At 38.0% G+C, this 15074-nt stretch overlaps 1 protein-coding gene across 2 annotated transcripts in view; it reads right to left on the bottom strand.

The window, feature by feature from the left end:
* Nucleotides 1–15074, bottom strand: part of LOC114054124 (protein FAM110B) — a 192827-nt gene that overhangs the window by 157146 nt on the left and 20607 nt on the right. Inside the window, exon 1 of one of the 2 annotated variants that reach the window (XM_027877261.1) lies at nt 9662–9866. The exons of the other annotated variant lie outside the window; for it this stretch is intronic. The gene's annotated coding sequence lies outside the window, so the exon portion shown is untranslated. Of the gene's footprint in view, nt 1–9661; nt 9867–15074 lie in introns of those variants that run through there. 2 annotated transcript variants of the gene reach the window in all.

Here is a 15074-nt window from a genome sequence, read left to right as displayed (position 1 = left end):
AGACTTGAAAGAAGAAGTCAGCTCGAGTGGTGAATTTTAAAAACAAAATTTTGGTAACATTTGCAAGTGATTCAGATTATGAAGGTAAGGAGGTATATTTAAATAGATTTATGTTGCTTGAACTAACTACTGCTTTCTTGGATTGACTGAAATTTCAAAAGTAGACATACAAGAGCACATAGAAGTGAAGGCTGATAACTTAGGATGAATACAAAAGAAAGGTAAGGGTCTGTAAACTTCAATAAATGCCAAAGATAATAAAAAAAGGCATCTTTAGTTACTGAGGGCAAGAAGATCAAATAGATGATAGGAACCCTGATTATCAAGGATGAGAAGATAGGAAAGTACAATGGTGAAAAAGAACTATTTAAACGATTTTGCTTTTTTTTTTTCTTTTCACCATAGAGAACAGCTAATCCCTGTCACTCTTACTCTTTCCACACAATCATGAATGCAGTTAGAAAAACCTTCTTGAGAGTCAACCTAAATACAATGTATCTACCTAGCTATACTACTGCACTGTGAGATCATATTATGTATTAAAAAAAAATAAACCTACTGATTTTCAAAAATGGAAAGAAGGTAAGTATTTCAAACTACAAGTAACTACCTTGGTAGATTTCTGGCAAATTTCTAGAATATGTTGCTAAAGGGATAACCTGTAGGCAATGATGGGAAACAATGATTAACATGGGTTCATGAACACATGAATGCATGAACAAATTTTTTTTAAATTATGAATTATATGCAAAGTATTGTGCTAAGGACTAGAGACTAGGTACTAGGGACACATATAGAAAAGTAAGAGTAAGTACCTGCTTTCAAGATGCTCCCATTCTAACACAAAGATACAATACCCTGCCCAGGATACAAATGCAGGGAAGATGGAAAAGCACAGTGAGACTTAGGGTCTAGGAAAAGGGCAGATGTCAAAGCCTGAGGGTAGATGAATTTGCCAAGTTGAGTCATAGAATTTGCTGGAACTAAAGCTGCTTCACTGACTAGACCTAAACAACAGTGACTGAAATCAGTACTCACTGATACCAAGATGAAGGGAGGACTCAATATTTAAAGAAGGTACTCTATTATCTTTGTCCCTGTTCTGCCCTGAAAACTTGAAAACATAGACAGCATGTTTACCCAATTTTTCAGAGTGCATGAAGCTGAGCAACACAGCTTCCATTCACTGGTTCTTGTCCCTTAACTATGTTAAATAATATTTCTCCTAAGCTATTTTTGAACGAAAAGTTATTTCCCAGGTATAAACTAAAAATTGGCAATAAACAGACAAAATCAATAAAATTCTTGAATAGAGTTAATAGAAGGCAGTGATGTTAAATTGTCTGACTGTTAAAGAATCACACAATTTAAAGTTGGAAAGCATTTCCAAGATTATTTAGTCCCTCTCTTTGCCCAAAGTTCGAGGGAATGAACATTTATATATTGCCTACTATGTGCCAGGCACTGTCCTAAAAGAGTTTTACAAATATTTACAAATATTATCTCACAACAACCATGTGAGGTAGGTGGTGTTATTATCCCCATTACAGTTGAGGAAACTGAGGCAAACAGAGGTGAAGTGACTTGTCCAGGGTCACACAGATAGTAAGGGTCTAAGGTAGGATTTGAACTCAAGTCTTCCCAATTCCAGGTTCAGCGCTCTACCCACTGTGCCATAAGTTGCCCCAATATGCTTGAAGGCACACTGGCCATGCCTTTATCCAAGTCACTGATAAAAAATTTTTGAATAGAGACATTGTGTTATAGTAGAAAGAATACTGGGACTTGGAGACAAGAAATTAGAGTTTTGAGTTTGCTATCTGTGCAACCACGGGCAAGTCAATTAATCTCTGAATTTCAGCATTTTCATCTCTAAAATGGGGATAATAACGCTTGGACCATCTTAACTAATGGGATTGTTGTCTGGAAAGCGCTTTGTGGATCTTAAAATGCCATTTAAATGTGGGTTATTAGTATTATTATTATTATAACAAAGGCCAGAGGCATTCAACATTCTCCAAGTTTCCATTTATAATCAGCAAAGAACTGGACAAATACAGCTTCCCTAAGGTTTATTTTGTTTTGTTTTGTTTTGTTTTGTTTTTAAGGGTTATGTCACTTTTACCCCCGAGATCCTTCCCCGCCTCCCACCTTCCCTCTATTGTGGAGGGGAACACTATCCTCCTTGTCCCTCAGGCTCCCAAACTAGGAGTCGTCCCAGTCACCTCAGTATCTCTCACCCTCCCATGTCCAATCTGTTCCCAAGGTCTGTCAGTTTCACCATGTCTCCAATACAACCCCTTCTCTCCTCTGACATCGCCGCTACTCTAGTGCAGGCTCTAATCACCTCACACCTCAATGACTGAAATAGCTGCTGGAAGTCTACTTGCCTCAAGTCTCTCCCCCTCAACCCATCCTCCATTCAGCCACTTAAAGTGATTTTCCTAAAGCATAAGTCTGATCATGTCACACACATACTGCTTCCTCTGCCCCTGACACTCCAATGGCTTAGTGCCCTCTGGGAACAAATGCACAGTACTCCTTTTTGGCATTCAAAACTCTTCATAACCTAGTTCCCTCCTACCTTTCCAGGCTTCTTACACCTTAATCCTCACCACATACTCTCAGATCCAGTGACAGAGGTCTTCTGGCTGTTCCATAAACAAGATGCTCCAATTCTCAGCTCCAGGCGTTTTCTATGGCTGTCCCCCATGCTTGGAACCTCTCCTTTGGAATGACCTCCTTGGCTTCCCTAAAGTCCCAACTAAAATCCCATCTTTTACTAGCAGCCTTCCCCTATTCCCTCTTAATTCTAGTGCCTTCCCTGTTAATTATTTCCTATTAATCCTGTACATAGCTTGATACATATATATGTATACACACACATATATATTTGTTTGCATGTTGTTTTCTTCATGAGCCTTCCCCAATTTAAGTTCCTTGAGAACAGGGGCTATCTTTCACCCCTTTTTTATATACTCAACAATATTAGCACCATGGCTGGAACACTGATTGATTTATTATTGTGCATGAGAGTCACAAATCATGCAGTTAGAGAAAAATTATTATGTTTTACAAATATATTTATATTTACATCTCAAAGAATCAACTGAAGATTTACCACCTATCATACAAATGCTTTAAAAATGAGCATATCAGCTAAGGGACTCAGGAACCACTTATATAGTAATTGTCAGGGGTTAATGATTATTAAATAAACAAAGAAGAATATAGTGACTTGGAAGTTACCTATACAAAGCACATTTAGAAAGAATTGTAAAGGTTAGAAAGCATAAATAGTTGATAATAAAATGACTGCTCAAAATACAATGAAGTAGCTAGACTATAATACCTCTTGTTTCCATAAATATAAGAATAAGCAAAAATAGTTTCTAAAACATGTAGCAATTTTGGAAAGATTATTATTTGAGAGGAAAAGAACAGCGAGGCTATCCTTGAGAAAGTTATCTTATTTAAGAAAGAATACAAAGATGTCTCAAGTCTACATTGTATTTAGTAAAAGATTTCCCTTCAACAACAACTTCTCCAAATCAATGAACTTCTTTGTTTGAGGTAGCAGAACCTGGCCAAAGAAAAAGAAAAAAACAGAAGCCATAATACAGAAGATCTCTTTTCTAGCTTAAGTCAGCAGAAACTTTTACAGAAAACATATGCGTTTTGTAATTACCTAAAATCTTTACATGATGAATGCTCCATTACTATTACTTTATGGAAAATTCTTCTTTAAAAAAAAAAAGAAAAATGAACAAACAGAAGCATAGGGAAATCACCAAAATCGGTTAGCATGAAGATAACTATGTTCATATTTAACATCTGATTCTTGTGGCTAATGTAAGTGGAAAAAATTAAATGGCATCAAAGCATTTAAAAAAAAGGAAAATATAGAAGAGGGAAATGACAAACGTTGGAGGGGATGTGGAAAAATTGGGACAAAAATATACTGTTGAATATACTGTGAACTGATCCAAACATTTTGGAGAGCAATCTGGAATCATGCCCAAAGAGTTATTAAATTGCCTATACCCTTTAATCCAGCAATACCACTATTAGGTCTGTTTCCCAAGGTGATCAGGGAAAAAGGAAAAGAACCTATACGTTCTAAAATATTTGTAGCAGTTCTCTGTGGTGGCAAAGAACTAGAAATTGAGGGCATGCCTATCAGTTGGGGAATGGTTAAACAAGTTGTGGCATATGATTGTGACGGAGTAAGACTGCTATAAGAAATGATGAACAGGTTGATTTTAGTAAAACATGGAAAGATTTGCATGCAATAAAAAAGAATGAAACGAGTAGAACCCAGAGAAGGTTGTATACAGTAACAGCAATATTTTTCAAAGAACAACTATGAATAAGCTATTCTGAGTGTTATAAATATTCAAATCAGCTACAAATGACGTATGAAGGAAGATGCTATCCACCTCCAGAAAAAGAACAGAAAAATGGGAATACACACAGAATGGTTGTACAAATATACATATATATATATGTGTGTGTGTACATATATATACACACACATATACAATATGTATGTATATATGCATACACACATACATATACATACATACATATATATGTATATATAAATCTGTGTTAAATGGTGGCCTTCTCTAGTGCGGATGGGGAAGAGAGTTTGAAACTTAAAAAGTAACAAAATGAAACAAATGTAACAAAAATATAAATTAAATTAAGTTTAATTTATTTAGAAATTTTAAAAAGAAAAAATAGAAAAAAGAAGTCATATAATTTTAGGATACGATGCCAAGAAATGTAAAGCTTGGCATACTCCTTTGCCATGCTCTATTTGGTACCGCCATTGTAAAGTGGCCGTTTTCTGCCCTCATCACTTCAAGTAACTCTCAACACCAAACAAGGAAGAAGAAAGTGATCACCACCCTCCAAAAGAAGTCACTACAAAATACTGAAAGTTTAAATCATTTGAATGAAGAGCATTGTTTAAACCATCTGAAAGAAGAGTATGCAAGTTATAAGCCAAATTAAAAATGGCCTCTTCACTCTTCTAGTTCCTCAAGAAACCCCTAGTCAATTGCCCATTAACAACTGAGATCTCACAGCCATCTTTTCTGAGGGTAAAAGGGTCTCACTTTGAGTGAGTCCTCCAGACAAAATGGGAGTGACTATATTGCCAAGGTATCCTTTGTTTATCCCCTAAAATGGATTTTCATTTCCCCAAAAAACAGAAAGACATACTGAATTTAGAACACTAACATCCACAAGATTCATTTTTCATGCTTAACAGAAAAATATTTCAGCATAATGCTGGCAAAATAGACTACAAACCTCTGGGTCCTTCTTGTGATTCATTTCACATTACATCTTAGCTTTCAAAGCAAAGGGAAAAAAAAGGTGAAGCCAGGTGTTTTTTACCACTAATGCCCTGTCCAAACTGTATACTTAATGTGTAATTTCGCTGTTCATTAAAGTAAGAAGTTTACAGTACTAACAAGATCCTGAACACTGACCTTCTCTACTCCAATCTACCCTTTCACTTTTAGTGCCTCTTCTATTCCAGTTCTTGGTCTTTCTCAGTGGAGAAGCTCCCTGCCCGTCACATCAGGCTGAGCTTAGACAACGTAGACTGTAGAGATTCCCCTTTCTGCTTTCAATATTTGAGAATGCATGACATCATTAAACACAGCTAGTGCTAGCCAACCTATTCTAGACTGGTTAGAAATTATTGTTTACTACTGGGACAATTCTACAATCATAAGCTGTGTCTCTAGATTTGGAAACTCCCCACATGCAAGGAACAAGTCTTCAATTTCTTTTGTCTTCATCACTTGCATAATCCCTCCACCAGCGGTGCCCACCGCAGGACAAGCACTTAGAGAATGAGTAAGCAGTGGGCAGAAAAAAACAAAACAAAATACCACTTTTTAATATATTTTTTTTTCTTTCACAGAAGATGTTTTGTGAAGGATTTAACACACTTTGATTCTGACAAGGGCATGGTATTTAAAAAGGTATTTAAACAAAGTTAAATGTTTCAGGGAAAAATCAAGGTGCTTTATCATTCCTGTAACTGCTCTTGTGACATTTTTTTTTAACACTTTGCTAATGGAATATTGTTATCGGCTTTCTTTAAACAATGACTTATTTTCTTTCTCCCAACTACTGATGGCCCGTAGGCCATTTTAAAATATCACTAAACTGCTGAAATAGAGATGTGAAATACCTTAATACTGGCAGCTCAGAGACTCCCTAGGGTTCTTCCTCTACCAGCTATGTCTTCTAAAAGTTCTTCTCTAAGTCAGAGGCTGGTCTCTCTAAGGGTTCTTAACTTTCCTTTAAAAGGAGGTACATATAATTTCAGTCGGTCTCACAGTCTCTGATTTCCTAAACACTTGTAGGTGATATGACCTGCCCTTTTTATTTAAAAAAAAAAAAAAGTCCCTTTTCCTTCCTTACAACTTGAAATAAAACAATGGTTTTTAATGTTAAGCAAGGGTAATGTTCATGGAACTGACAACATATACTGTGAACAAAACAATGAAACCACACTGGCTTAAATCACTCAATGCCTCCCTGTTTACACTCCATCCATAGAAAGGACTACTTTCGAGGTCTCAAACAGTCAGCTTGTGGCTCTCGACACTCCAAAGTTCCTGAACCAGAATAAAAGTAATCAGGAGTTATTTAACAAAATTAATAAAAATACAATAAAACATAGATAATGTTAATATGTGGTTTTCTAAGTCAGTGTAGGGTCCAGTTCAGTGGCCTTCATTTCTATTTGAGTTTGATATCACTGGACTACATCATAATTAGGATGACAAAAAGGACCAGAGTCTAGTCACTAGACTAAGACAGCTAAAATCTCTGAAAGGTTGATGGTTCATGGCTTCCCTGCAGAAGATAAATATTAGCTTTAAAAAACCCTCTTCTCTCAGCTTACGCTGAATTAGATGATCCATTTATGTCAATAATGTTCTCAAACCCACAGAGTATGCAACAAGAGCAGTAAGAGTTTGAAAGCAAGATTTACTTGGAATATTTCACAATGCAGAAAAAAAATCAGAGGATGATGGTATATGTATATATTTATATAACAGTCATTTGGGTTTAACCAGTATATATATGCATTCTTTCTATCAGCTGATACTTGCAGAAACAAAGGGGGATAGTTTAGGCAGGTTGATAGCAACGAGGGATGACCCTTTACTCATCTACATACCTACTGGATTTCATCTCATTGGGGTTTTCTTCTTAGGCAATTATATCCTGATAGATATTATATTTACCTCTACACATATCTCCTCACTATTTCATTGTAAAGGGCAGCTAGGAGGCGCAGCGGATTGTGCACTGGGCCTAGAGGCAGGAAGCCGTGAGTTCAAATCTGGCCTCAGATATTAGCTGTGTGACCCTGGGAAAGCCACTTAACCCTATTTGCCTCCATTTCCTCATTTTCAAAATGAGCTGGAGAAGGAAATAGCAAATATCTTTGCCAAGAAAACCCCCATAGAGGGGGGTGGGTAATGATGTGGGAGGAAGTAAAAAATCCTACTATGAAGGTTTGAGAGGAATTGCTAATACTGGAGAAAGTGACAAGGAATATGGTGTTTTCAGTGGGAAGCCAGTCATAGAGAGTCAGACATGACTGAACAGCAACAAAACACAGCACTGTAAGTTCCTTGAGGACAGAACCATTTCCTTATAGTATTGTATTTCTCTAAAGGCATAGAAAAATGGATTATGCACAAGATACATGTTTGTTGAATGAATTAAAATATGAAGCATTCAGGCTACTTCTCTCAAAAGCCTGGCCTTTTAACTTCCATAGATCCCAACAAATCAGTTGATATGATCCATAGTAGACTGAGAAGTACTAATTCTTTCTCTCAAATTGAGAGGATAACCGAGGCTTCTCAGAAATAGCTAAGAATAGGGTTAACAAGAAAGTGAGGGAAGTAAAGCCAGAACAAGACTAGGATTGACTAAAACCTGGTGATTTACTAGGACAAACTAGGACTGAAGGTACACCCAAGAATGAAGAGCAGGTTCCAGAGCAGGAGGCCATGGGAAAGGTGAAAGGACAGGAGAATGATAAGAGAGAGGAATTTCTCAATGTAGGTGAGTCTAAGTATAACCTCCCTTACAGGAAACTGAGCTCAAGTGGTCGAAGGTCATAGAAGTTGGGAGGGGAAGGGGGTAGGGTGGGGGGTGTTGAAGAACTTGGAGGGTTATCAGTGTATTAAAGTTACCTCGGATAATGAAGGGTTGGAATGAAGAGGAAAGAATTTAACCAGGTGCTGAAATCATTTAGGAAGGTTGGAATGTGACCTGAAGGTTGGAAAATGGCAGCTACAGGGACCCAGACAAGGGATATAATCAGATTGTTTAAACTTCAAAGGAGGAGAGGTTACTGAATGATATCTGGAAGAGAAGCAAGGATGATGGGGAATTCTGGGGGGAGGGGGGTGGGTAATGATGTGGGAGGAAGTAAAAAATCCTACTATGAAGGTCTGAGAGGAATTGCTAGTACTGGAGAAAGTGACAAGGAATATGGTGTTTTCAGTGGGAAGCCAGGTTTCTTAAGCTCATACATCCCAAAATCATTACATGAGGAGGGGTGGGTGGAATGTAAACTATACTGGACACTGAGGCAAAAGAGGCCTGGGTTCAATTCCCAGCTCTGACACTCATTTGGTACAAGTCACTTAGCCTCTATGAACCTGAATCTCAGTTTCCTAATCTATAAAATGGGGATAATACCTACAGTATTTACCTCACAGGGAAATTTTTAAGATCTAGTGAGATAATGTAGACAAAGCACTTAAAAAATCTTAAAGTGACACATAAACTTCAGCTATTTCTTTTAAAAGGCCACAAAGAATATGTATCCTAACTCCCTCTAGTCAGGCTCACCTAAAATGAAATTCCCTCTACCCCTAAAAGGAAAAAAAAAGCATAAGAATCTAAGGATTTTTAAGATGCCCAAATTTATGTCTGGTTTTACTAGGGCTTAAATAAAACAACTTTATATATAATACAAGTTCAGTGTCCCATAAAAACACTAACATTTCTTTCTAGAAAGATGGATTCACTTTAATTACAGCTTACAGATTTTACTAGATTTCACTAACCCCTTCCTCATATTTTTTCATAAAGATATGATCAGTTCACTTAATGGTTATTATTTAGTTTGTGACCTGAGACGGAATTGGTTTTAGAAATTATTATTTTCATTATCTTCTTCCAAATTCAATCATGATAATAGTGACCACATCTGTTTTCATCAATTTAAAAAGTACACCCTCCATAATATAAATTTTGTGTGTCTTGGCAACAAAAAAAGAGCAAAGCTATTTGAGAAGACAATAAAATTGCTGGATTTAAAGACTGAGGATAACCTAAGATTCCTAAGAAAAGTAAATAGTGCAAATGAAACTATGTTTTTAAGAAACTAAATCTTAAATAAATAAAATATCCCACATCTTTTCAAGGCCTGAATTAATAAGGTTACCAAAGGTTCCTAATAATTAACTGGCATTTCCCCACCTTAATTATGGCAATACAATTTCCAAATACTATTAAATATCCATTTCCCCCTTGTTTTAATGGGAGAAGGGAGAGAAAAAGGAGGAAGAAACTTGTAATTGTAGTTGTATGGAGTACTTACAGTATAGAACCTCACTTCGCCAACACAGATCAGCAATTCATCTGTACTTTGTAGTTTCTGAAGATCTGCTGGGGAACCAGCTTCTACAATCACACAGCTATCATGGACCAAAGGCAAGACTTGAAGCCAGTCCTTAAAATGGAGGTTATGAACCAAAGTCAAAATGCCATTTCAGTCTACTTCCCCGTTACACTGTTGCTCGTTCCTGTCGCTTCCTCCGAAATCGTCATTCCTATCCAGAACATTTCTGCTCTTCCTCAGGCTCCTCCTACCCTGGGTTTGGCCTTCTTACTAGCCCGTTCCACTCTCCCCTTTAGAATCCCTGATACTTAACAAACTCCCTTAAATTCTCAAACTTTTCTTCTAAACTCCATCGACCAACTCACTTTAACTGAAACCTGGCTCTCCCCTGAAGATATCCCTTGCAATTCTCTCCATTGAAAACAATTCCTACTTCTACTCACAGGGTCAGGAAATGGGGTGCTTCCCATGCCATTTTCAGACCACTCACTAGTTAAAAACAACACAACAACAACAAAATCCCTAGACTTAGAAAAGAATCAGGTTCAGATCCCATTTCTGCGACTTACAAGCCATATGACTCTGGGCTACGTATCTTAGTTTCCTCATCTGTAAAAATGAAAAAAAAATTATCTCTAAGGACCCTTTTGGTACTAAAATCCTATAATTCATAACCATTTCTTCTTTTAGGTTCATAAAATTTGTTGATGCCATCCCCTTTCCATCTATATTCTTGTCTCATCATCTACTAACCTCAAGGTCACTCTCCCAACTTTTTCACTGACTTTAGCACCAAATTTACCTAGTCCCCACCATCAGCCTCAGGGATTTTGGGGCACAACTTTTGTATCACTCTGACCATACATTTAATGAACTTTTTCAGCTTCAAATTGGTTCTAGACAGGAGGTCTTCCCCTCCTAGACTGAGTCTTTTATGAAGGCAAACTAGGCCATCTTTAGCCTCAATACTTACCTAGCCTTTAATCACTGAATGGGTGTTGCCTGAGAAAAACTGAGTTTAAAATGGCCTGGGTCTCCCACTGTATCTGGAGCTATCACCAGTCATCTTGACTTATGTCTTGCGACTGGACTCTAATGACTCTAGAGGAGAGAGTGAAGCTATTGATCTTGCACAGTTCTGCCTTACTTAAATCTAATTCTCTATTAAGTCAAGACATCAGCCTCCTGATGTCATTGATCCTCTTCAAGAATGAAGGAGGAACATATCAGATTGTGCGCCATTTTGGGGAAGGTGGTGGGGAGGAAGGGGGAGAAAAATTTTAAACTCAAAAGCATATGGAAGTGATTGTTGATAAGTCAAAATAAATTAATTAATACATACATATGTATATATATGTATATATATACATATTATATATATATATATATACACACACACATATATATAACAGAAGAATGAAGGAGGAACAACTATAATAATCAGCTTCAATAATAGCCTGCTGGTTCTAATCCATCTTCCACTCAGCTGTCAATTCGATCTTCCCAAAACATAGGAGTAACTATGTCACCCTCTCCCAATCCAAAAAAATTCTAGTGGCTCCCTATTTTCTTCAGGATCAAATATAACATCCTCTGTCAGGTTTTTAAAACTCTTCATATCCTTGAGGGCAGCTAGGTGGCGTAGTGGATAGAGCACTGGTCCTGGACTCAAGAGGACCTGAGTTCAAATCCGGCCTCAGACACATAACACTTACTAGCTGTGGGACCCTGAGCAAGTCACTTAACCCCACCGCCTAGCCGAAAAAAAAAACAAAAACCCAAAACTCTTCAAATCCTAACCCCTTCTTACCTTCCCTCTCTCTTTTCCCCTCCCAGTACTCTTTGATATAACAACAATAGCTTTCCTCGCACATCCAATACTACATGTCCAGAATTCAGGCATTTTTGTGAGTTGTCCCCTCTGCATAGAATTCCTTCCCTCCTCATCTTCACCTCCTGGCTTCCTTTAAGTCTCAGCTAAAGTTCCTCTTTCTGCAAGGTTTCCTCTTTAATCTCAATGGCTTCCCTTTGAGATTATCTCCAGTTTATACTACACACACACACACACACACACACATATATATATATATATATTTTATTTCTACATAGCTATTTGTATGTTGTCTCTCCCATTTATTTTGAGCCCCGTGAAGTCGGGATTTGGCTTTTCTTCATATCCCAGCACTTAGCACAGTGCGTGGCACATAACAGACAGTCAATAAATGCTTGTTGACTCCGCTGCTGTCCTAATTGCACCACACTCCATTTGACTTCTAATTTTGTATAGTTACTCCTTGGGATTTGCCCTTGCCAATGAATTCCCTTATCCAGTCAAAAAATAAAAGTTAAATGATGTAGAAAGCTTAACTAAGATCCAAAAAGGCTATCTTAGGTAAACAAAAAGTTCTGGCAGGTCTCTCAAGCTGGATACATGTCAAGTTTGGGCCTGGTAGCTGACTACCTCTTGTCTAAGGACCAGCCTAGCTAAGGTCAGAGAAGCACGTCACCAGGTTGACTGGAGAGTCGTGAATTTTTCAATCGGTTTAATTCTCAAAGATCATTTAAGTCATGGAGAGGTTGTGGTCAACCTACTCTATACCAGTTTCTTCAACAATTCCTGGGGTGCTAGATGATGCAGTGGATAGAGCACTGGCCTGGAGTCAGGAGGACCTGAGTTCAAATCTGGCCTCACACACATAACACTAGCTGTATGAGCCTGTGCAAGTCACTTAACTCCAGTTGCCTCACCAAAAAACAAAACAAAACAAAACAAAACAAAAACAATTCCTCATATCCCGTCCCATTGTGGCTTCATTCTAGACTCGACAGCTACCTCAGGTAGTAAGGCTGATAATTACTTGCAATACCCACAACTGCAACAACAACTCACTTATACAGAGCTTTAAAGCTTACCAAGTACATTCCTCAACAACAACTTTGTGAAGTGGGAGCTACTATTACCATTTTACTGATGAGAAAATTGAGGTTCAGAGGTTAAGTGGCCCATGATGAATTAGCTAATAAATGTCAAAAGTGGAATTTAAATACAGTTTTCCTGACTCCAAGTCTAGCTTTCCCCCCCATATTAACACAATTCAGTAGAAAGAATCCAATAATGCATTATTCTGTCCAGCCCAAAAAAATCACTTCAGAGTTTGTAACAGTTAATTTCTAGAAAATGAATTTCCTTAAAATAATGTAGGTCGGTCTTCCTGCTTCCCAAGCATATTTAATATATTGTAACAAATATTGTGGTTTTGAAGATTAAAAAAAAAGAAGAAATCCTCCTGCCTGTATTTGGCACTTTGCTAGCAAGCATTTATCAGGCTGTTTCCCTGCTGAAGGGAGCTGACCTTATTTTCAAACCCTTTGTCCCTAAGAAATTGCCCTGAATAGACTGTTAAGTCTTCCATGAAACGAAGTCTCACGCTGCTTCTAAGGTACAGGGAACTGGTTTCACAATAGGGAGAAAAAAGATATTTAATGTTAGAAATGCAGGAGAATGGATAAAAAGTATTGCTTGGACTTAGGAAGGCCTGGTTTCAAGTTCCACCCCTAACACACACTTCATGTGTGACCCTAGGTAAGTTACTTAAACACTTGGTGCCCCTAGGAAACTGATCGGAAGTGCAGAGGATGTGACCATTTGTGCTCGTAGAGGGGTGTTTTCTCACTGAGAGTTCCCTGTCTGGTTCAAAAAGGAGAAAATTTTAGAAAGCACATTCAGTGACAATAGGTGAAAAGTATTTGCCCCATAATGAAATTATAGCATTCTTGTGTAAGAAGGAAACCTTTCTTGTTGAGTGTTTTCAGTCATGTCTGCTTCATGACCCCATTTGGAGTCTTCCTGGCAAAGATACTAGAGTGATTTGCCATTTTCTTCTCCAGCTCATTTTACGGATGTGGAAACTGAGGCAAACAGGGTTAAGTGACTTGCTCGGGGTCACACAGATAGTAAGCGTCTGAGGCCAGATTTGAACTTAGGTCCTCCTGACTCTCAGACCAGTGCTCTAACCACTCTGCCACACTACCTCGAAGCCCCAAGAAAGAACTGAGGAGGTCATTTAATCAAACTATTCTAATTGAGGTCTATCTTGCACAGTTATAACATTTGAGGAGGAGGTTGCAATAATCTATCAGCATCCCCAAATATTATTATATTTTCAAAAGATAAACCAACAAAATGACAAACACTGTAGACTTATTCAATATGAACTTTCCCTCCCACTTCTAATCTTGACTGGTTTAAAACCAGTTCTCAGCTGCTGTTTCATTCTTCCCCTCATCGCTTAGGTACTCCTTGCCCTGGAACACCCAACCACCTCTGCATCCTTCTTGCTCTGGAATACTCTTCCACCAGGCCAGCCCCCCTTGTCCCACTGGTGAGTTCCTACTGGGGCATCTATTTTGTGGAGAGGCCCAGGCCAACAAACCTGTATTCCTTTCCTGACTCTGATTTTGATTTCCCAACTTCAACGCCATGCCTCCATGCTGGGTACCTTCAATCCCTACCTCCCTTTATGTGCTATCTTCTCCCATTAGAATGTAAGTTCCTTGAGGATAGGAACTATCTTTCTTTTTTGCTTGTATTTCTATCCCCAGTGTTTAGCTCAGTACCTGGCACATTATAAGCCCTTAATAAATGACTGTTTCTTTCCTTCCTTAAAATACTCAAGTCAGTTTTTGACATTATATGTGAAAATGTTTCTTCCAATGATATAGCTTCCCCTCCCCGACCCATGCCTACCCATTCTGTGACTATGCCTTCCCCTTAAATTCTTCAAAGAGTTCCATCCAAATGTTAGGTGCCTTCCTCATTTTCTTTTGATGTTGAGGTGATACCAATAGAACATGGATGTCCTTTCAATTATCCTCACTCTTACCAACCCACTTTCTTTTCAATTAGATATTTCTTTAGATTAGAAATTTCTATTGTCTATTTTAGGCTATGATAGTAAATTGAAGCAAAAACAAAGGTGGCTCAGTCATCCAGTTTCTGCTTGAACCCTATACATGATAGGAAACTCACTACTTAAAAGGTAATTCTTCCATTGTCGGGCAGTTCTAATTGTTAGGTTATTCTTGATAGTCAGAGCTAAGATATAGCATCCATGGCCTGGTAGAGCATACCATCCATCTGAAGCTACAAGGAAAATAAAACTCTTTCCTATGAAAACCTTTCAAACATATAATAAGGCCTCTCATCCTCCTCCTTCTCCCTCTCTCCAATCCAAGTTTTCTCATCTTCAGTCCATTCCAGTTTCTTCAACAATTCCTCATATCCCGTCCCATCCTGGCTTCATTCCAGGGTATCAACATTCCTCTTAAAACATGGCACTGAGATTGAAAACAGTACTCCAGACATAAGCTGACCACTGCCAAGTACAGCACA

This window comes from Vombatus ursinus, unplaced genomic scaffold (genome assembly GCF_900497805.2).
Source record: "Vombatus ursinus unplaced genomic scaffold, bare-nosed wombat genome assembly UNPS02014812.1, whole genome shotgun sequence".
NCBI classification, from domain to species: Eukaryota; Metazoa; Chordata; class Mammalia; order Diprotodontia; family Vombatidae; genus Vombatus; species Vombatus ursinus.
The sequence above is the reverse complement of the archived record's forward strand: the minus strand, read 5'-3'. Positions and strand labels throughout refer to the sequence as shown.